Below are 23,152 nucleotides of genomic sequence, written 5' to 3' on the forward strand. Positions count from 1 at the left end.
CTAGATGAAGTGATGGTTTCAAAATTTATATTCCAATTATCGTATCATTTGCTAATAAAGCGATTTTTAATGAGGTTCTATGCACCGTGGACGGTCAAGAATAACAAAATTACCAATAGGTGGCTCTATCTTCGAGAAAGTCGAGCTTGAAAACACACAGCTAGCACATGATAAACACATAGCTGCCATAATAAATACTTTTCATAGCCAGTGTATAAAATATATTTAAAAAAACAGTTCTCTTTTCAGTTCAACGTAAATATCTTTGTAACTTTTTCTAGAAAATATACAGATTCAAATTTTTCAAAAACTTTTCTTCAATAAACAATTCTCTTTTACAGAAAGAATACGCAAAAGGAAGCTCATATTCAACGTGCAAGCAACCACTGTACTCCTCCTCATGGCGGCTCACGCTTCAGAAGTTCTAGGATTAAACCACACTTCCAACAATCCACTCTGTCAGCCTCTTCTTCTCCTGCGATTACTGTCCACACTCGGCACGCGTCTCCTTTTCTTTTCTTCCTTTCTCCAGTGCATTCTCGTCTCATATTCGTCTTTCACCCGCTGAACAAAGTACGACGCACACACAGCGAACAACACACATTCGCACGTCGAAGGCTTTCGAGCCTTCCCGTTTTACGAAGATTCGCGTGAATCTGTGAAAACGCAGCCGAGCGTACCGCTCTGGCAAGATGCACGTTGTTTTTCCCCATTTCTTCGAATGTTGGCCATCATGTCGTGGCTCGTTCCACGAGATGGTGGCGTTCGACCTAATTGCGTCGCCGTGATTCACAGAAGTTGGAGTTCCGACGCTTTCGACTCTCGAGAGTTCGGTCGGAAACGCTCAGGCTCCGTTTACGAAGCGAGGAAAGTTCCGAGAAAAAACTTGCCGCCGTTGCTAAGGTACTTTTTTAATTACGCTCGCGTATGATGACTGGCGTGAATGGCTTTTTGCGCGCATGCGAACTTGCTAGCCACTTTTTCTCCATAGTTACAACGAGGGACGAAAAGGACAGGCGTCGGGGCGAGAGTTCACTGTTTGGAAAACGTTGATGATCCTTTTTGCTTCGATTGACTGCTTGAAGAATTGAAGTGTTTTTAACGAGGCGATTAGGAGAGGGAAATGAAGTAGAATGTTTGCGCGTTTCGAGCTATTGCATACTCTTCGTTCTTCTTTAATTGGTTGCGAGTTGTTGATTGTTGTAAATAGCTGATTTTTAGAATTACGTATTATTTTCTAGGGATTGAAAGTTGACTTTTACTGTTGTTGATATTTATGCACATTTATATTTCTACGAGTATCACTAAAGAGACGAAGCCTAGCACAAACCCAAGCAGAAACCTGTTTCACTTAGTAAACATTGCAATTGGTATTTTACTTCCGATTTTTTATATATCTTTGCGTATTTGAATTCCTTACAGGTGCATAAAAATTATGAAAGTCTTATGGATAAATGAAATGCAACTTAACGTATAACGCAACTTAAGTACCTGTTACGTAACATACTGTTGCGTCAAGTACTTTTAACTAAAAATACGAAATTGGAATTGATTGTATGACATCTTACATATACTTCCATTAATTGATATTTTCTTTGTTTCGAAAGGAACGATATGAAATGAATAAAATAGGAACAACTTAGCGTAGCGCTGCCCACATGGATTTATTATTATCCACAATACTCGCCGCAAACCTGACAAAAAAACGACGCTGTTCACTCAGTGATGAACAACGTCAATTTTACTCGCACATCTTATATTTCCTACTCAACTATGTGTTTCCTTGGACTTTTGTTAGATAGCTGTGTATAATGTTGACGTTGCCTCAACAAAGCCTACTCTGTTGGCACGCGCTTTGCGGACTTCGCTCGTAACTGTAGATGTACATATTTTATAATACGATTTTATTTCCTACAATATAAATATTTCTACAATTGGAGGGGAGGTAATTAATAGGGTAGAGATAAATTGATAGAAGATCGTATTAGAACTAAAATTACAATTTAAATAATAAATTATATGTTTAACATGATAAAATAATTGAAAATAAAAAAGTGCTAGGTATGTTTTATAATCTAAAATTTGCGATATTTTAAAAATGAAAAAGTTTTATTCCAAATCTTTTTGTACGTTCTTTTTTCTCAAAAGTTCAATGGAATAAGACATTAATCTTGAGATTCCAAGAGATACTTAGCGCAAATTGCTGAATTTCATCAGGAAATCGATTTAGAGAAAAAGCGTAGCTCGGTTAATCGGAAAATACGATCTTCCTAAGCACGTAATCTAATTAAACGGGTGTATGTTACGTGAAAAGTACCTATGTACATTACATACTATACTGGATAGCAGAAGCCTTACTCAGATAAATACGACCATGTTCTTCAGTAAAACCATTCTCTTCTATCATCGGCGTTTTTACCACTTATCGACGGATTTCTCTTATCAAATCGCACGATTCCTTAAAGTTATTTACGTATTTAGAAATATTTGTTCGCTGAACGTAGTAATTCGCTGTTCTTCCTTTCGTAAATATAACGAAATAAGTGATTACGAGCGAATATTATGTAACAGAAGATTAAATTTTTATGGTTTTCTGATTATTGCATTTTCATGTAGCTCTATACAATTTGTATGATTTAATTAACTTATTATGCAACTGTACATAACAGCTATTGACACTATGCTTAAATTTTGTGCTTTTGCAATAATCGTTTAAAATTGTTATCTAAATTTTTGGTATCAGTTAAATATTTTCTATCGAACTTTTAAAATTTTGATTTTAATTTTATTAGAAAATATTGCCATTTCTTCACGACGAGTATACTCGTCAAAAATAACTAACTGATTAAGTGTTTGACGAATACTTTTCTTCAAATAAGTACCTAACATTCACATATTAAATTCTTTAAATTCTTCATCGTCCAATTTATCGTTTTAAACTTACGTGATTAAGGACGATTGAAACATCAATATGTCGGGTTAACATTAGAATTTAGGGCGCGTAACGATTCTTCGTTTGAATTAGCCATCGTTTTACAAAACAGAGATTATATTTACGCGTATATACAAGACTTTTTCAAAGTATAATGAATATTGAGTTTAACGAATAATAAGATTAACGAATAAATAGGTTTAACGAATAATAAGTTTAACGAATAATTAACAATGTTCTTGGGTTCAAACGAATCCACGGTCAACGGGATAACTCTTTACTATGCGTAGAATAATTTTAAGCATAAAAATACGATTTCTGAGACGCTCGGTAAACTGTTCGATGTGTCACTTTCCAAGGCGATCACACGAATAATAATCTGATGGAAATCTTTCTCGCTGTACGATTGCATTTTGTTTGTTATATGCTCGTTGGAAGCATCGAGAAGGTTCCAATCGCCATTGCTAGGCAGTTTCTGTCTGGAGGTTAATTATCAATACAACGTGTGTCCCATTATATCGACACCTCCAAAGTACAATCCCATGTGGCCAGGCCCGTTCTTGAGGCCGTATGCCACCACAACCACATTTCTAGGGAGAACCATACAACCGCTCCACACCTTCGTCAGGCAAAACGTTCATCCCGTGACCGTGGCTACGTTCGGTGACCAGTTGTCACCTCGAGCCCAATTTCACTATCACAAATCTCGAACAATTACGATCAGATCGAATGACGACAATTGCTTAATTACGACTATGATAGAATCTAGGCTAAAGCATTAGAAGACTTTCCCAAAATTGCAAAGGGAAGGCTCCGGTTTTCCTTTCATCTTCGACAAATAAGAAGCTTTCAAGTAGCGTGAAAACAAAACATAAAAATCCGAAATCGATCTTATTTCTGAAGAAACTTGTTAAAAGAACAAGAAGACGTGATCCGATTAGTGAATCGAGATTCCAAATATGATTCCCTGTTTGTCGAAACCATCGTTTCATCAAAGCGAACTGTTCCGTTCATTTTTCCCTGCTAATTCAATTTCCTTCACTATTAATGAAATTTTACAAGACATATTGTCGGTATTAATAAATTATCTTACATACATTACATAGCAGTAACGAATCAGGTATTAAATTAAGGCAAATTTTACGAGTGTATTGTATAAATTATACAGATCCTCTAATCTATTTCACGTGAGACTATAACATGGTAAAAACAAAATCTACAGGGTGGTTGGTAACTGGTGGTACAAACGGAATGGGGGAGATTCTACGCGATAAAAGAAGTCAAAAATATAGAATAAAAATTTTTCGTTTGAGGCTTTGTTTTCGAGAAAATCGACTTTGAATTTTCGCTCGGTACGCGTATAACGGATCTCACTGTAGATCGTTGTCTCGATAGAAAAATTAAAAAAAAAAGAATAATAATACAAAAAATTTTTATTCTATATTTTCGACTTCTTTTTTCGCGTAGAATCACCACCCCCTTTCCGCTTGTACCACCAGTTACCAACCACCCTGTATAACTTACAATTTGTACATGAAGCCGTGTATTTACCAACGTAGAAAGTCTGTAATTCTCTTGCAAAACAGAACTAACGATATTAACAAAATTTTCCAAGTCAGAAGTTGTCATAATGGTGATATTTATTAAATTTTACATATTGTGTATTATAATATTCTAAATATTAATAATATTTACCAGATTCTATAGGTATTATACTGTCTAATTTTATTAACACTGCCAATTTAATGAAGTTAAATATCTAAATGAAAGTCTAATGTATTAAATGTGTACGTAATATACCTTCCATATATATAGCAACAACGTTACTCACTTATTTATTACCATAAATTTTCGTTTCCCTTTGTAGTTATATAAAATATTGTTATACAAGAAACTCAAGATCAGCTTGATATTTCAGACAATGTAGGGCATCGAAACATCAAGATGCATTCATCCGATAAGTCTGCTCGAATACAATAAATTTCATTTTAAACATTTTTTAGAAAGTCAATAGATAACGAGTTATGTGAGTTAGCAATTCCTATTGACTCAAACTATATAAACGCACAAATAAAAATATACTTTCCCCGTACAGGAAAAACGTGATAAATTCATTTTTGTTACTTTTCCGACTTTTATGTCACTTGGCGGTCAAAAAGAAGTATTTTGATATAAAATAATTGAGGAAGGAGATATAACTTAAGAATAGTAATTTCTGATTACGATAAATAGTCGAACAAGGGAATGATCTTGTGCAAGAGGATGCTGGTGCAATAATTTCAAGTCATCGGGCAAATTCGAAATACAAAGCGCAATCTAAAACATTAAAGTTTCGACAGACCGCAGACAAAGAAATTAATTCCAGCAAGACCTATAGACGAAAGCTGGAGCATTTCCAGCTTATTATCTTCCTTGAAATTTCCTTCTGCACCACAGAAGCCCTGTCTGGTATTATCAAAAGAGGAATCCTAATTATTTACGAAGCGGAAATGAGTGCGATCTCTAAGCAGCCGGTTTAAATAACCAGAAAGCGTTTTCAACCGATCTACGCCGTTTACGTTTTCTACTTAGCAAAGATACTAGTCGTTGAGAAGGAGAAGGTTTAACGAGCGTCTCTGTACAGCTTTGAATCCTCTGCGCCGAGGTATCGAGCGGGCCTGTACCCGAAGAAGCTCGAGTTTTCGCTCGAGTTGCTCGCCGACACACTAGGGTGACGCTACTCAAACGAAATGACGCCTTTGAGCCACTTTCTAACGGCTAATTAACGGAGCTAGCCCTCTCGTTTAAGTAGCACCCGCCTTCTTTTACCGGACAACGCCGGGTAAATGCTTTATTAGTATAGTTACTCGGCAGCAGTGTAGTTGCAGGGCATCTTTTTGTTGCGTGTTTTCTCTCACCAATCGAGAACCGAGCTTTGCTCGAAAGCGAAAGAGCTGCTGCTCTCCCTCGAGTCATCGTGTTAGGTCACCGAGAAACGTTCCAGATAGTTTGAGATAATTATTTCGGAGAAATTGCTCGGTTGGACTGTCACGATTGTAGAACCGACGAGAAAGCCACTCCGTGCATCGCGAGTGCGATAATTGGTGCGGGCAAGAGCATCTGTGATTTCTCGAATGTACCCGTTATAACGTTCCAGTCGCGAACCGCTCGTCTAGCCTCCGGCAAGGATGTAATTGCGGGCAAAATAAAATGTTCGACTGTGTTAATGATTTAACTTAAACGCGTGTCGTGAAAGTGGAAGTTTTCAAAATTATAAATTTCATCGAGGAATCAAGTTGGAATATGTAATTGCGAAAAAGAAGGAATTCTAAGGAATTTATTAAAAATCTATCTATATGCCGTCGAAATTACACATTACAATTAGTTAATAATCTATCGTTTAAGGATTTTGCTGATACACGCAATGAAATTTTTATTAATATTAATAATTTGAATAGAATGAAATTCTTCAGATTTATAAATTAATAACAGTCAAATTCGTTGTATAATTCAATTGTAATTTGCTCGTGTCTTTTTTATAAATTTCATTGTATTTATAACTTTTATAATTTACAATTGATGGATTTGGTAAATCATTAATTTTGCTAATGATAGGATCTCCAGATCTGAATAAATAAACATTCGTTATTATACTTCCTTTATTATTATTGTTTTATCCTAATGTAGAAATGTAGGTTTACATTCTATTGTCATCTTGTTTTTATTTTTATATATATCGAGATAAATTTTACAATAATAATTACTTACATAAAAAAAGTTATCTTTACATTTTTATCAATTTACATTAATTTCATGAACAGATTCCTTTCGTTTTTCTTTGTTTTTATCTTCTAATAAAAACATTAGATTAAAAAATATTTTTGAACATTAAAAGTTTACGTTTTGGATTAATTTGTTGTTTTTGTTTAGAACGATTGTATCTGTCTGTGGAAATGTTCTACACTTTTAAACATTTTCTAAATATATGAATACTATTTAATCTGAATTATGAAGATTAAAATTTGTAGTTTGTACAATTTTATTTCATCTGAATAATTTATCTCATCATTTTATATTAACACAGTTCCATAACTGAAAAATGTTTCTTAATGAAAGATTAATTAGATAAAAAAGTTATAAAATTGTTACTAAATCTAAATCTATATAATGGAATTAACGAAGCAACTTTTTAGTCGTAACCATGAAACTTTTTTATTATTTGAATAGAAACTATTGTACTATCTATTTTTAATTTTCACGTACATTTAACAATTTCCATATTTAGCTTTAGATGCTTAGCAGTATACTGAAATGTACATGGTATACATATAGTAGTGCAATTTTGGGCTCAAAAGTTTATTATTATTTTGTAATTGTTAACTTTCCTGGGTAATTTCACTGAAACTCGGTATAAAATTTATGCGAGCACACCTACGTTGTTCTTCATTTGGAGTAAAATATTACCGTTACTAAAGCCACGTACAATTTCCAGGCAATTTGACGTTATAGCGTGTGCAATAATTTGAATTAATTTTACTTATTTTCACGTCTGAAGCATCAAACGTGTTCAAGAAAGAGGTAATTGTGGGTAAAGAAGTACAAGTTCAGTCCATTTCGAGCTAAACGAGTTTAATTAATGAAAATAGATTTATCGTGTTATAAAGCATGTAAATTGAAATTAATTCGAAATTAATAAAACGTTGAAAAGGAATTTCGACTTGAATTGTGGTTGATATAAAGAAACATATTTATGAACGAAGGAGTATTACCATCGTTGCTTGTATTTTATTATATTCAGGTAGTAAATATTGTTTTTAAACAAAATATAATTAGATTTGATGTTATAAAATGTATGTCTGTAAACAATGTTGTACTTCACGATGTAATTAACTAATTAAATGATAAATGAATTTATTTTCAGTAAAATTGGTTTTTATTTTAGTACATTATACCTCCCTTAGAAGGAACATAGGAAACAAATATATTTCTATTATTAAAACGGTTGACAACAGGGAGGAGGATGAGGAGAAGGAGGAGAGAGAAAGAGAGAGAGATTTAATTTAATTAATTAATAAACGATACAAAAAAATGAAAAGAATATTATACTTTCAAATTATTGGATTATAAATTAGAAGTTTGAATATTTTTACTTTGATTTTTATACTTGCTATACGTAAATATATGTATAAACGAATTGACATCATTTATTTTCATAATATAATTTCACAATTCATTTTTTTTTTATTGGAATCCAGAATTCAGTTAATTAAGATCAAAGATAAAAACGTGATTTACAGGAGAAAGTTCATTAAAGCATGATGTCATATACCGTCATAAAAAAAAGAAAATTAAAATACCGATGATAAGAGGAAATTACCTACTATGTAATTCATTGGCAATAACATAAATATAAATAAATATTATAAATTTTACTATACGTTTACAAACATACAAAGAGAAAGAGGAGAAGAATCGATAATAGCAAGTACACAATTAAAAACTTGTTTATTTTTGTAATATTAATTAATAAATCAGGGATAAAAAATACTTTTATCTAATAGAGATGTATATAATGTACAAAAATATATAAAATGTCTAAAGCAATGTATTCATTACGTTATTTATAAGTGGAACAAACCTCTATATATAGGTTCCATTTCTCTAACTGCTTTCATAAAACTATAAAACTGCATAAAACAATCACAGTCTATTTATCAACCCCTTAACCACCACTACGGGCATAGCCCGCAGTACGATGATCGGGCCAAACGTAAATATTACGGGCACTCTCGAACGTAAATCGTAGGTTAAGGGGTTCAAGATTATTAGAAGATGGAAGAACAAAATACTACAAAGAATCTTATAGACTGGTATACTGAACATACAAATCGATAGAAACACTGGAACATTACATGTTAAATAAGAAATAGCACGCATTAGCAAACACTATCACGAAAGCCCCGAAGCCTGTACAAACTGCCTGGCAGCGAACTTGACATGTCTTTCTAATGAAGAATACAGAGATCACTTCTTATTGTAGTACAAGACCTTTAATTGCATTTGCTTTCATGTAAGAAACGAAGGCGACAAAATTATTTATGTAACTGGAACAGAAACTTGCATACTACTCAAGCACGGTTGATTTATGGATTAGTCGTAAGTATCATCTGGAAACAGAATGACCCAGATTGCTCTAACGAAACGTTGTATCTCTTTCGCCATAGTGGTTTATACTGTTACTACATTTATGTATCTTAATCTTCCATCAAAAGATACTATATTTGATTTAACACAAACTTGGAATATAATTATTGTCGTACTTATTTAAGTAAATTGTATATTTCTCTAACAAAGCAGAAATAGTATTGCTTAACAAATTATTAGATAGAAATATCCGTAGCCAAGTGTAAGAAAAATGAAAAAATAAGAATTTAAATGAATCTTCCGAATTGACTAATCCAAGTTATACTGTTTTCTTTACTTATATCTTGTCACTTTTTGGGTAGCTTCACAAGCATTTTTTTTGAACAAGTTTTCGTCTTTTTCACGAATGAATTCCTTCAAATAGTTTCGAGACTTTTAATAGTATATAATTTATTATTACAAAAGATATTTCGAAGTTCGTTAAATTTTAATATTGAAAGATATTGAATATGCATACACTATGTACATATTTATACTAACTATACTAATATATACTATCTATGTATATATTAAAGTTGGCGGTCTATGTATCTATGTATATAGATAGTATACAGGGTGGTTGATAACTGGTGGTACAAGCGGAAAGGGGGTGATTCTACGCGAAAAAAGAAGTCGAAAATATAGAATAAAAATTTAAAAATTTAAAAATTTTTTAAATTAAAAAAGAAACGTCAATCGAGACAACGATCTACAGTGAGATCCGTTATAACGAGACGTGATAAAGTGCAGACGTACCGAGCGACAATTCAAAGTCGATTTTCTCGAAAACAAAGCCTCGAACGAAAAATTTTTATTCTATATTTACAACTTCTTTTTTCGCATAAAATCACCCCCTTTCCGCTTGTACCACCAGTTATCAACCACCCTGTGTAATATCTTGTTTACGTTCTCGGCCCAAAATTCTCGAACGTAAATCGTAGGTTAAGGGTTTAAACACATAAAGAGCTAGTTTGTACATACGCACAATTCATTCAATTTTGTCTTAATATCATTTACAATATCATACATACGACGTTTTAACAATGTTATAGTATCTATTATTATTAATGCTCTTATGTACGGAGACCTCCTAGCAATGAGCTTACGTATTTAAGTATTAAGCACTGCTTAAAAGGCAAAAAGAAAGTTATTTAAATCCGATTCAGCGAAACGATTAATTTTAAATGTATACGTGAGATTATATCAGCGAAACTTGTACAGAGACTTTGCAAAAAAGGTTCGTATTGTTTTAACGCATTTGCGAGAGAATCCGATTACGTTTCTCAAGCGTCCTTTGTGATTCGACGAAAACAAGAGGCATACAATAAATAAAACCAATTTTATTTGCATTAAGCTAATTTAACACTGAAACTCTCTGATGCAAGCTATAATGATTGATACGTCCTCGTTGGGCTGTGATTAAGAGCGACGTAAATTTAATTGTTGACTGGTTTTAGCCCCTAAGATAGAAAGACACGTTTGAAGCGTGCCATGCTGTTAGGATTATAGTTAGTTGCAAGTTTGTTTAGGATTAGTTTAAGGCTAGCTTACGATGCAACTTAGTTCAGAGTTTCTTTGGTCTTAAGCATCGACTTTAGTAAAGACTACGAATGTTGTTTGTTTAGATGTAATTGACGAATCTTATTACTCTGGTTCTTTCAAAATATTTAGCTATTATGATGTTTAGTTGCTTGTAAATGTGTCTGCGTATATCTAATTGATTACAAAAGTACATGTCTTTCTTTTTATTCATAACAAAGTTGATAACTTGTGTAACTGATATCTATAGCAAGCAAATTTTTTGTTATTAAAAATTGGGTGAATTTATCAAATAGCTACCTCCCCACCGATTTCGACGCCCTTTAAATATATTGTCAAGGTCATCGTTCCAAAGAATTTTTTCTAACAGATAACGAGTGCTCGGTCTAAGTTGCCAAATTATCATATATGTATCATATATTTACTTTGTGACAAACACATACATACGTACATACATACGTATAACGCGGCTAGCTTACACAAGCTGCCATCTCTTACAGCTTAAGCGTATCTACCTCTTTCCATTTGGAATTTAGTGACTGGAATTGTTATCATTTTTTCCTTTACCTATACATCGCTATGCCATATATAGGAGGATATTAAAAACAATCTTATAAATGTTAACAGGATTGTTTTTAATGTCCTCCTATATATGGCATAGCGATGTATAGGTAAAGGAAAAAATGATAACAATTCCAGTCACTGAATTCCAAATGGAAAGAGAAACTTCTTGTAAATTTTAACAGAAAGTCCCGATAATAGCGCGTTATATATATGAAAATGTTATTCAGAATGATGGCTTTGATAACAACCTTGATAAGATCAGAGGCGTGGAAATCGGTGAAAAGATAGTTATTCGACAGATTGGCCAAAAAATGTAAATTAAGACGAAGATTCGTTTGATATAGATGAATTGACCTTTGAGTATTCATTAAAATAACAAAATGTAGTAAGAGAAACACCTTCTGTTTTTATAGTAATAAAAATCGAGATCAGAACATTCTTGTTGGTCTCTTGACTTTAATGTTGCTTTATGACTGGAGAAATATTTTAATACAAAATTAAGCTAAAAATGAAAATGGAGCTTTGTAGAAGGCAGATAATATTTTAGTATTACGGCAAGCAATATTTTTAAAATTATGAAGAGGGTAGAAAAATACATATTGAACCTTAAAGAAAAAGAAATAATTTTAGTTACATGGAATTAATCTACGACATAATTGAAACGTGGCTTACTGTCTATCTAATGTTCCGATATGACACACGAATATTCTCATTTTTCTCATCTAATTTTTTTCTGTTCAGAAAGTATCAACGCTTAAAAAGGTATCAACAAATATCTAATAATACTTTCTTCTGCTACGAATATGTACTATTTTTACACAATCTCTTAGCTAATTTCGGTAGGAAAATTGTTCGAAATGCTGCGACGAAATGGAAACGGTATAACTCTCTAGTAGAATTTCGATGTGTTTGAAGCAAAAATTCTAATTTCAATTTACCTACGTCATACTTATAAAGATCAATTCGATTAAATATTGGTGAAGCATTTCGTGTTATGTATTAGTCGAGGAGGGTACTATGACACTATTTATAACGTTTGGAGTACTGCAGCGTTCAAAAATAATGTTTAAAGATTAATTATTTATTGGAAATAGACAATAATGAATATCGTTAATCGTCAAAAATGTTGCATTTGCAAGCTTATAAGAAATTCTCAGACTATCGAACTATCCATCATCATTTATATCGTTAGTCATTCAAATATTGTCAAATACGTACGCGATGTTCGAATCTAATCTCACAGTTGGTATAATAGAAACGATAAAGAATAGATTTTTCCATGGATGCAATACTGTTGCACGATGCGTTGTGCAAGGGACACAAAGGATCGTGACAACTGAACGACCTCTCGATTAAATTCACGATTTGTGGACGGAGCCACGGGCGAAAAGGAAGAAAACACAAGCGAATTTATTACGTCTGTTCTAGGCGTTTGCTATCTACTAGTCTGTCGAGGAGAAAACATATCCCGGCCAACAGCGAAAATGACAGAGAAACGTGTACGCTTCGATTCACAGCCGTCTAAATCTTACACCTGCATGAAATCTGATTTCAAAGGTACAAGCGAGGCAAATTTCATATAACCGAAACGTTTCTGTTATTTATGCGGAACAGAGTGTGTTTCGTGTACTGAAAAATCGATTTCCTAGCGACTTGCGTATCTAGGCGTTGCCGAAACGGTGAAAACAGGCCAACTGCAAACCTGTTTCAATGACCAAAATGATCGATTTTATGGTTGTTGGAGAATACGAGAGCGTTGATAGTATAAGCAACAGCGACGAATATAAACGATGAAATTTTTAGGTCGATTCTATGTGTTGTGCATTACTTGTAGAATATTTATGTTGGTATTACGAAACATGTTAAAAGGTCAGTATACGTCAATAACATATGAACAGAGTATGTGTGACGTAATCAGTAGAAGTGCGAATGGCAATACGGAATATGCGTAAGCACAGTTTATTTGAAATAAAGATAAATAATAATAATAATATAATAAAGAACGAATCAATAATTTCAACTGCTCTGTACCTTTTATTTTAGAGATGAGGTATGGAAAGTTATTTTGTGTTAAAATCAAATAAATCGTTAAAAAAAAGCTATTTCATTCGATAGCTAAATAATTAAATTGATCAAATAAAAGATTATTTATCTATTGAAGTAAAATAACGTGTATTCAAAAATTTAGTCAAATACAATAATATATTATTTAAATGATTTTTTTAAGAATATTTTCCTGTATATTTACAATCCGTAAATTGGAACCTCGCAATAAAAATAATATTTTAAGATCAACGTTTATATGAAAATTTTCAATATTTGCGTTGTATTTAAAGTTTTTTTTATGATTTCTTTGGATATTGTTTTATAATTATTATATTATTATTATCTATAATTGCACAAGGAATTTCTAATATATTCAAAATAAATTTTTCGATTTATATCGCGAACTACCCCTTTCGTTATTTTATTGTTTACTTCTCTTCCTTTTATAGCTCTGCATCTACTTTTATATTCTTAATAATATGCACTAGCAATAAGAAATTTCGTATTTATCATTGAAATCACCAAAGCAGTCAAAATGACCAGTTGCACCATCTTTGATAATAATTTTATAGGTTCATTACCTTTTGAAGAATTTGAATGATTTTTTGTATTTTTAAAAGTTATTAAATGAATTTTAGCAAAATACATAGATAAATTGTCTTTTTTTCTTGCAAAAGATACGTAGTATCCAGCATTAAGAAATATAAAAATAATAATTGAATAAATCTACCGGTTTATTTATTTACGTACTTAAGAAAATTTTTTTAGTTAAAAATTTATATTAGCCAAGTAGAACCTAATTAGCAACAACTTCTTCTCCTGTTTATAAGTACATACATGTCCGTAATACTCTACTGTTATTTCTATGCAACGTATGATGAAATAAAAAGTCTCACTGGAACGTAATTTGCATACATGTTCAACGTACTGAAACCGTTATCTGGTATCAGCCTTCTAGACTGCACGCATTATTTTCTGATAGTGAAACCGTAATATCCAGTTTGCATAGATAATGAATTTAATTCCTTGGCGTTAAAGCATTGAAATGAATGTTTACTTAAAATTTGTTTATCACAATTTTAAGATTTGGTACATAAAAATATACATATGTATATTATTAGCTTTCAAGATATGTTATTTGTTGAATATTAGATGAAGCAGACGAAATTCTTACTCTTATATCTTGCTTTATAATATAAATAATATTTAAATAATAACTAATCTTAACACTTAATTAATATAATATCAGTAAAGTAATAACCACTGGTTTATCATAGGTAACAGCATATAAATTAAACAGCTACATAAATTAAAAATGTTAAAGGTCATATAAGTAAGATTGAATAATTTATTATTATTCAATATCAAATAATACTTTACGGTAATTACACGTAATATTATAATACCATGATATTATTTCAGGACGATAATGTGAAAAAAAAATTTTGCACGAGGTACAATTTTAAATTGTAATCTGAATTTTTTGTAATGGTTTATCTACTTTCTATTACGTTGAATGATATATTATCTATGATTAATAAAAAACTACGAAGAAACCTGGAATAATTACAACTGGCGAAACTATTAAAGTTAATTTTCATTTTGTAGAATCTGATTACGTGATGAACAGTGCAAATTGATGTAGACAAAGTAAATAATTTAAAGACATTGGTTGCCAAGATTTTTCTACAAATCAAAACAGCATGTTCTACGAGTGAAGTAACATGATACCAAATTTATAATGAAATCTGATTCTATACTTTCCCAGTTTTTTTCAAGAATTTTAAACATATTCTTTTGATGTTATATGATATTTGTGAATTAATCTCCGTTTCTCTGCATTTATTACTTCGTGAAAGTATTACTGTGTGCAATATACGCTTGCATGTATAATATACCCTTATATATATACAGGGTGATTGGTAACTGGTGGTACAAGCGGAAAGGGGGTGATTCTACGCGAAAAAAGAAGTCGAAAATATAGAATAAAAATTTTTCGTTTGAGGCTTTGTTTTTGAGAAAATCGACTTTAAATTGTCGCTCGGTACGCGTGCGCTTTATCGCGTCTCGTTATAACGGATCTCACTTTAGATCGTAGTCTCGATGGAAAAATTAAAAAAAAAATGTATATTCTATATTTTCGACTTCTTTTTTCACGTAGAATCACCCCCTTTCCGCTTGTACCACCACTTACCAACCACCCTGTATATTTTCTGTTAAAGGTTAATAGCTATTTGACACATTTTTATGAACAGAATTAAAATTATTTCATTCATCATCCAAATATTGTTATGAGTACTTTATCTTAAATATTTTATATATTTTTGTATATTACATACATTCTGTACTTTTACACTTTCAAATTTCGCAAAATAATTGGAAATGTCTGTTAAAGTTAAAAATTGGAAATACTAAATAAGGAGTACAAATTAAATAGTAATATTTGGTAATATTTTTCAAATGTGAAGATCATGAATGTTAACTAAAATTAAGAAGACAATTCAATTATAAAAAGAGTCATTTAACAATTAATTGATATTCGATGAATTTTCATGAGAAACAAAGATAGGAGTAAAATTAGAAAGTTTGAAATATTCATCTCTTAATTCACACCTTAATGCCCTATCAATTTTGATACAGTTTAGAATAATCATTAATTACATTTAACAGGTAATATTTATTATTAATTTATCATGTAAAATTTTGCATACTTACGATTTATGTAGACGTGTGATTCATAGATTTACAATTTATACTTTCTTTAATTTTGTTACAGATATTGGAGTACTACAATACATGCAGCTTGTAAACGTAAGTTCCACTTCTCTACATTTTAACAGAATGAATTTATACTCTGCATCTTTCATTTTATTTCTTTTTCATTGATAAAGTATTTTATAATTTTGAACCATTAACAAAAGCAAGCCACATGTTTAAGGTAGATTAAATAAGCTACATTAATAGCATAAAAATACTTTAAAAAATTAACATTTTAAGTGTAACAGAAAATTTGTATAGATACATAAAAGAACATATATGTATTCCTTTTACAATCAATTTTCTTTAGAAATATCAACTTTTTATGTTGAGCTCTCAATTTTTGGAATTTTTTACCATTTTTATATGTGTATAAATTTTTTATATGGTTATGTTTATGTGTTTATGTGCTATAATATACATATTAACATTTTACAGAATTTAACATTCTGTATTTTATGTTAACAAAGCAAAACCCTATCATACTTTGCATCAGTAAAGTAATAATCAGTAATAAATATAAAAATACAGAGAATAGTTAAATTAATAGCGGCTTTTCATTTCAAAAAAAAAAAAAAAAAAATTTCGAATACCAACGTATATATCTAAACGCTAGTAAATTATATGAAATATCATATTTCTCAATCGTCTTATTAACAATAAATTAAAAATGATTTTTCTACCAAATAAGAACCGATTATTTTACGAAAACGTATTTACTTTTAATACGATGTGATTAAATTACAAAATTTCAAGTAAAATGACTTGTTTCTTATGATCATTGTAGCTGTGTATAAAATATCTTGACACGATAAAATGCAGTTTTAAAAGTTAAAAAAAAATGTTCGTGCAATGGTAGTTGAAACCGGCGGATAAAATTGGCAAATTATATATTTCACCGTGATCGGCTATTCTGTAGAGTTGTAAACTTTTAAAATGTATTAATAGATAATTTAAATTTATTTCATAAAAAATTCCATAAAAAAGTAATAAATGCTGCTTTTATTAAGTACAAATTTATATGTATGTTCTTCTATAAAATTTATATAATGTAACCATAAATCGATTAAAATACTTGTATATACATATGTATATCTATATCTGTCTACATCACATCTCTTAATTGATATGATATATTGAATCAATTATTTTTCGATTGTTATTATCGTTTTATAGCAGATATCTCTACTACTGGAAAGTGTTTTGGAGTGCGATGATTGCACACAGAGAGAGTCAATAAAAATTACTACTCAAAATAAAGCTTTACCCACAAATTATCGTTTCGTTTAGAATCTCAAAACTTGTGTCGATTTTCTCAAATCTTCGTTCCTTCATAGTTGGTACAACATAGAAATAAACAAAATATGCGCTGCCACGTAAAGACGTCAAGGTCACATTGATATTTCAGAAAACATAATTAAAAAAAAAATTGAAAAATGTTATTCATTTGATCAACCAAATATAACAAACCTCGTTCTAAAAATTTTTTTATAAATTCGATAGATTATAATTATTTCGAGTGGTAAATTCTATTAACTCGTCCGCTATACGAGAAGAATTTATTTATTGCCTGACTAACACAATATGTATGGTTGAGCAAATTTAATACATTAATAACACGTTGTGAAGAAATTTATAAATCTTATATACAAAAAGGGTTAAATCTGATATCTTGTTGTTAAAGCTGTAAAAATTGTTAAAGCTGATATCTTATAGACAAATAGGGTTAAATGATGATTACTTCGTTATGTATCCGCAAGTAAGTACACTAAAGTAGATAAACATATCTACCAAAAAATAAAAAATTATATTCGGCATTGACAACATTGATCTCAGAGTTATGTTATTATACGAAATAAGGTACATCAATGTCGAAAAGATTGATTAGTATTACACCATAAGGATGGATAAATATAATATACAGGGTGGTTAGTAACTGGTGGTACAAGCGGAAAGGGGGTGATTCTACGCGAAAAAAGAAGTCGAAAATATAGAATAAAAATTTTTTTTATTATTATTCTTTTTTTTTAATTTTTCTATCGAGACAACGATCTACAGTGAGATCCGTTATAACGAGACGCGATAAAGCGCACGCGTACCGAGCGAAAATTCAAAGTCGATTTTCTCGAAAACAAAGCCTCGAACGAAAAATTTTTATTCTATATTTTCGACTTCTTTTTTCGCGTAGAATCACCCCCTTTCCGCTTGTACCACCAGTTACCAACCACCCTGTATATGTATATACTTTCTCGTAATATGTATTTATTTGTATTTTTAATTTTTTCGCACAAGTACATCGGTTTATTTAAAAAGAATTTCAGAGTACAAAGACCGATACCTACCCTACTAAGCTGTGGATGTTTATACAATTTAAAATTTTTATAAATACATTTAAAGAAATGCAATATAAGCATTCATCCCATTGCTTATAAATATTATAGTCAGTACTTTATTTTGCATATTTTGCATATCTTGTAAATTTTTTAGTATTATATCTGTATATTTTTGTACATTTAAATTCTCTATAAATGCAAAAGTATTCATAGCTTAGTATTTAGTATTTATATTTTAATATCATTGAGATAAATCATTTCCTTTCCTTCGCAAATATTTCTACAATATTGATTAAATAATTTTTATGTAGATACTTGTAAAAATCTTGAAAATTTTAGTACGTACTAATATACTGACCTCCAGGATACACATTTGTTTAATATATCGGAAATTACTATATTACCCTATGGGGAAAATTTTTAACAAAAACAAGTAATTACATTGTTGGAGAATAATGCGAACGACGAAATTACTTCAAACGATAGAGCGGGGATTATTAATTCAATTGAGGATCTTTGTCTACACCGGCTTTTTTAATTCGTCATTAGCGTAGTAGCTTTAATTACGAGCATTAATGTCGTACATTAATTCCTTAGGATTTGTGTCTGCCTTTATCTTTTCGAAGCCATTAAATTCGTTTCTATACAGTGTTATTTCATTATAATATTATTATTTATAAAAACATTATTTCCTAGTTTGAATGTTACTAAAAGTTTAATATTTTTTTACAGCGGGGGGGGGGGGAGAGCATTTGCGACCCATGGTTCTTTTGAGATTTATTTTTTTCTATGACGAGGAGAATAAGCTGCAGTAAAAGAATGTTGATCTTGAAAATCATGCTTAAAATCAATTTTGGACGATATTTCTGTTACAAATCTCCGTCGATCCAGAGGCGTAGAATCACGCTACGGTGGCTTTTGCATTTACTTTTTACTTACACTCTATACATATGTGTGTGAAATGTGAAATAAGTGAAGTGTGCGTGTTTTATACAAAATCCACTATATAACAGAATAAGGCCAACTACTATTTAGTCGCTACTTCGTTCACAGCTCACAGCTCCATGTGTGGTCACAAATTAAATCGTAAGGCAAGAGGTTAATTACGTAGCGCTACTTCTATCATCATACCTTGATAGTAAATTGCAAACGTTATATTTGCACGTTATGCTGCAACACGAAAATGTTTGCAGGTACTACATAACTGTGTTGAGAAATTTCAATAGAAAAGCATTTATATTAGTATATGAGTGTTATATTTTCTTCATTTATAATCCTATTAGTGTAATCTTCCTGAGGTTTTTCTACTAAAAAAGATACCAAACATAATTATGTTTGAATGTACGATATATCATTTAAAACAGCTGTTGAACTTTTCTTTCTGTTTCATGTTGCATGTTTCTCACTTCTTCTTTCAGTATACTCAAGAACGTGTATCTAATGAGGCAATTTTGTAGCTGTTGGTTGATATTTCGCATTAGTATGAATAACAATTTTCGTTACTTCTTTATGTTCTTTCCAACATTAATGCACATATTCTTCCGATTTATGGTTAAATACGCTGTAACTATACATATACAGCTATGGTCTAGAATAGGTATACAGGTGAAAAGCTGAATGCAGCGTGAATGACGATTGAGGACCAGGGGAATGAGATCAAATGGTTACGTTAGAATTGAAAACGATTCCGGAAATATACGTGAAGATTGAGAGTGCATGGTGTTACGTGGAGTTCTAATTACACGTGACAATTATGTGTATTGTACGTATAAGGAATCGAGAGCGTCATGCAAGAGCAATCTTTTTTTTCTTTTTTATATATATTTTACGTGGAGGAAATCCGCACGGACGCCAGGCCGCTTCTGGGGAAAGCGGCGTGGTAGTGTCGGACTCCAACCGACTAAAAAAAGCTCCATGATAACCGTCCCGGCTGCGATCGAGAGAGGTCCGGGAACCGCTGTGAGCGTCGCAACGGGGCCTCCCCCGCGCGCCTAATACCACCGCTGATGGAGCGGTGTGTGACCATTGTCATCACACCGCCTCGGCGCCGGAGCCGCCGTGCCAGGCAGCCCGGTTCCCCTACCGGACTGTTTGGCGGCCCCGAGGCGCTGAGCCGCCAAACGCCCAAGCCCGAAACCCCACGGGAGGGGGGGGGGCGGCGGCGGCGGGCCCAGCGCGCTTCGCCAACGCCACACGGAGTCCCAGGCGTTCACCCATCCAAGTACTATCCGTGCTCGGCCCTGCTTACCTTTCGTGATCTGACGGGAATGAGTGCATTCAGCGCGGCCAGGGCGCTGGCATGCAAGAGCAATCTGAGAATCGTTTATGAATCAACTGGTCCTCTGGCAAGTTGTCGTGTGAGAATCATGAAGTGTGAAGTCGGTCGCAAGTTATGCGGAAATGTTATAAAATTGCTAAAGTATACTAATAAAGTATACTAATGTATATATTGCACATTTAGATGCTGTAATTTTAAGGAATTATTATCTATAACTACTACCTAATCTACAACCATGCTTTTGTTTCAATAAGACTCAAAATTAATTTTGTCAAAGGTATTGGCATATTATTTTATGCTAATCTTTATATATATGTCGGAGATAAGAGGACACCGGTGCCTTCCCTCTGAAACCTTGGGAAAATCCATAAAAACGTTGTAATTAAAATCTACAGTTGTAACTAAACGATTTGCCGTCATTCTAACCAATTGTATTTGTTTGAGACTTGTGACAATGAGCTTGGGCTCGAGGCGACAATTAGTCGCCGAACGTGGCCGCGGTCAACGGGACGAACTCTCCATCTAACAAAGGCATTGAGTAATCCTATAGTTCTCCTTAAAAGAAAGATTTGTAGCGGCACGTGGCAGTAAACATTCCAACGGTTTCTGTCCCGTAGCTTGCCACACGCAGATCCTATTCTCCGGGCAGGATGTTTACCTGTCTCCACAGTACGTGATCGGCTAGCCGATCGAGGACCGTCATAAACACTAATATCTAATTACCTAAAATCCTTCAACAGATACACAGTCTTTGTCCCAGTTACGGGAAGACAGGAGAGACCTATTTTTCCACGAACGACGTCTCCCACTAGCAACCCTCCCTCAAGGGCAGCTAGCATCCTTTTCTAACTACCGATATGGAGATTGGCCAATTAGCAGCAACGTCAATTTCCCTTACTTTCCGAACGTAGGATGTCCCCGACGAATCCGATGATCTCGTGTCCTTAGACACACTCCGTCATAGTTTTCCTCTGGGGTATCACCGGGACGGAAAGTCTCTCTCTCTTGCGGTCTCATCGACAAAAAAGGATTAACTCCTTACGGTCAGCGAATATTAACACAGAATCCGACTTAGATTTTTGCGAGTGCGTACGACTACCGTCCCGTTGTCCGCGGATTATTGAACCTAGGATCATTGTCATTAGTCTCTCGAGTACCTAATTACCACGGTTACTTGTCCGGTTCTATGGTAATCGTATTTGCACTAGCCAATGTCTTCTCTATTGCATAACGACGACGTGTAATCCAAACGAAGATTCGCTTTACGCCCCTAACCCTAATTCTAATGTAAACCCGACATATATGTCGAGTTATCGTTAGAATTTAGGACGCGTAACAGTTCTTCGTTTGAATTAGCCATCGTTTTGTATAACAGAGATTATATTTACAGGTACAAAAATGACTTTTACAAAGTTTAACGAACAATTGTGGTGTTTAGACACGCAAGATGCAATTGACAATGTTCTTGGGTTCGATAACGAATCCACGGTCAACGAGATAACTCTTTACTAAGCGCAGAATACTTTTAAGCACAAAATACTATTGCTGGGACGCTCGGTATAAACTGCTCGATGTATAACTTTCCAAGGCGATCGCACGAATAACAGACTGATGATAATTTCCTCCCTTTACAATTGCGTTCGTTTGTTAAATACTCGTTAGAAGCATCGAGAAAGTTCCAATCGCCGTTGTTAGGCAGTTTCTGCCTGCAGTTTGATTATTAATACAACGTGTGTCCCGTTAAATTGGCACCTCCGAGGTAAAATCACACGTGGCTAGGCCCGTTCTTGAGGCCGTATGCCACCACAACCACATTTCCAGGGAGAACCATACAACCACTCCACATCTCCGTCGGGTAAAACGTCCATCCCGTGACCGTGGCTACGTTCGGCGATCAGTTGTGTCGCCTCGAGCCCAATCTCACTATCACAAACCTCGAACAATCACAGATTGAATGACAATTGCTTAATTACGACTATGATAGAATCTAGGCTAAAGTATTAGAGGATTTTCCCAAAATTTCAAAGGGAAGACTCCGGTTTCCTTTCATCTTCGACATATATATAGGGTGGTTGGTAACTGGTGGTACAAGTGGAAAGGGGGTGATTCTACGCGAAAAAAGAAGTCGAAAATATAGAATAAAAATTTTTCGTTTAAGGCTTTGTTTTCGAGAAAACGATACGGTACGTTATAACGAATCTCATTGTAGATCGTTGTCTCGAAAATGTTTATTCTATATTTTCGACTTCTTTTTTCGCGTAGAATCGCCCCCTTTCCGCTTGTACCACCAGTTACCAACCACCCTGTATATAAATTTATTGTATAATAAATATTACAATAAATAGTGTATATATATAGATTATTTAACATTAACTTCGCGGAAGCAAATTTCATTTCTATAATTATTTTATTAATTCCAGAAACAAAAATCTTGGAATCCAACATTTTTTCGAATTTGATGGCTTTATGCCCTTTAAGAACAAAATTTTTAACTTCTGTTTTCTACAGAAAATATAATGTTCTGAAAATTAAGATCAAATG

General features: G+C 32.7%; 1 protein-coding gene across 5 annotated transcripts in view; it reads left to right on the top strand.

Moving 5' to 3' along the window:
* LOC126866628 (RYamide receptor-like) overlaps positions 1 to 23,152 on the top strand; it is a 369,792-nt gene that overhangs the window by 194,555 nt on the left and 152,085 nt on the right. For all 5 annotated transcript variants that reach the window (XM_050620455.1, XM_050620476.1, XM_050620465.1 and 2 more), the window contains one exon: positions 16,020 to 16,054. The gene's annotated coding sequence lies outside the window, so the exon portion shown is untranslated. The remainder of the gene's footprint in view (positions 1 to 16,019; positions 16,055 to 23,152) is intronic.

Source organism: Bombus huntii, chromosome 1 (assembly GCF_024542735.1).
Source record: "Bombus huntii isolate Logan2020A chromosome 1, iyBomHunt1.1, whole genome shotgun sequence".
Classification (NCBI taxonomy): Eukaryota; Metazoa; Arthropoda; class Insecta; order Hymenoptera; family Apidae; genus Bombus; species Bombus huntii.